Here is a 2036-nt window from a genome sequence, read left to right as displayed (position 1 = left end):
TATCTGTTGATTTATGAATGGACTCCTGTTTTTTTCTTAAAATAATATGTCATTTCTACTCTTTTTTGCTGGATATCTACCTTTTCTGTTGATTGTAGACTTTGAAAAGTACTTCCTTCAAGTAACATTTAGTTGGTTTGTTCCTACTTAAGGAATATCTAATAGCTGGCATACATGTTTATTTGATTACCAGCAAGTTCATTAGTGAGCAATTTTGGGGAAGGTATGTTTGATTCCTGTTCTGATTAAAAATATGTAGAGAACATCTGAGGTTTGGTTTGGGGAACTGAGCCAATGCCTGGGTTTAATGAGTGGAAGAATGAGATTTAGCTAAAGATACTGAAGAGTTGATGCAGAAGATTAGGAATAAAAGTTACTGAAATTTTGAAATACCATCTGGTACCTCATAAAAACACATTTAGGAAATAAATAATGATTCTAGAACAAAACAATGATTCCACAATAATTACAATGGAATAATAATTACAATTAATAATAATTACAATGGAAATAATCCATTTAAAAATTCTTATTTCTGAATAACTCTAAGCTTTCCAACTTAGGACTTCTTAGGACAACTTAGCGCTTTCTGGTTGCCTTTTTTGCCTCTCTCTCAGTTTTTAGAACCCTTTGGGTTTCAATGCTGCTTTGGGGGAAAATTGTCTGAATTTTAACTCATTTGGGTGTGCTCTTACATATTTCACTGATTGTGTAATTATCTATTATATCTCTTAATATAGTGTAGAGAAAGTTTTAAGCTCGTATTCTAATGAAACAGCTCTGTGAAAACTGTCTGGTTCATACAAAGATTTTTAAGTGGGGTGGAGGGAGGAACAATGGAATAATTGGAAATGAGAGGAAGCTTCTAAAAGTGAAAACAGAAAATGGACCAACGATGAAATGTAATTTTGGGTTCATGAAGGCTTAAAGAATGATAGCCTTTATGAGGAATTGATAAAATTAAATTTAGAGGCAAGGAATGTAGAGGTCTATAGAGGAAGACTTATCCTTTCTGTTCAGACTAAAAATGATAGCTCTACTTAAATCTCTTTTGGCACTAGAAAAATCTTGTGAAATTGAGTTTCATATTCCATTGACATGTCAAGATATCTTATTCACCCGAGAAACAGTTTCACCTAAATATATGACTTGTTCTGCACCATCACGGGGCTTAATTTAAGCATAGCACTTCGACTTTCAAGGAGCATCATGCTTGTATCAGCTCCATCAGGGTTACAAGGCAAGTGGAGAATTGAGGCCATCAATTTTAGAGCCATAGAGTTGAAAAGTCTAGTTTTTAGAAAGTGACTTAAAATGTCTTGTATGGGCTGTATTTATTGGTTTGGTGCCACAGCATAATGAAATTTATGGAAGAATTACTTTGTCTGAATTTACGACAAAATTGGTACACTTAACTTGTCATTCATTTATAGAAAGATCTCATGTGAGAGTTCAGTATTAGAAAAGACAGAGGTCATTAAAAATACATCCAAAGGCCACTAATTCTAAGCTCTCCCTTTCATATAGGAAATTATTTTAAGTAGTGATAGAGGAGAAACGAATATATAAATAGATTTTTAAAAACACATACAAGGAGAAGCAAGGCCCTAATGAAAGGTAACATTTTGCTTTCAAAACTAAGCTAGTTTCCTTTTATTAAAACCTCACATGCAATTAAAGGAAACAGAGAGATCCAAACCACTGATATGGAACCACAGTGACTCTCAGAAAGTATCACACAAATACACTTTCAGGAATATTTTAATTAATAAGTGAATTCACCTGGGTGACTTCGTCTCTGTTTCAAATATTTAGGTGAGAAAATATAGCTGATTATACTTTGACAATTACAGCGGCCTGGGAAATGTTACTGCACTCTTCAATTTATGGTACTGAAGAGTATGCAGAAGGTAATATGAATAATCAGAAGATGGTATTAAAGGAGAAACTGCTAATGGGCTTTCTGTTGAGGGAAAAATTAAACAGGGCTAAAATATGTTTATAATTGAATGCAAAGCTATCTATTTTCTTTTTTT

The sequence above is a fragment of the Martes martes genome (genome assembly GCF_963455335.1).
Source record: "Martes martes genome assembly, chromosome: 5".
In the NCBI taxonomy this organism is placed as follows: Eukaryota; Metazoa; Chordata; class Mammalia; order Carnivora; family Mustelidae; genus Martes; species Martes martes.
The sequence above is the reverse complement of the archived record's forward strand: the minus strand, read 5'-3'. Positions refer to the sequence as shown.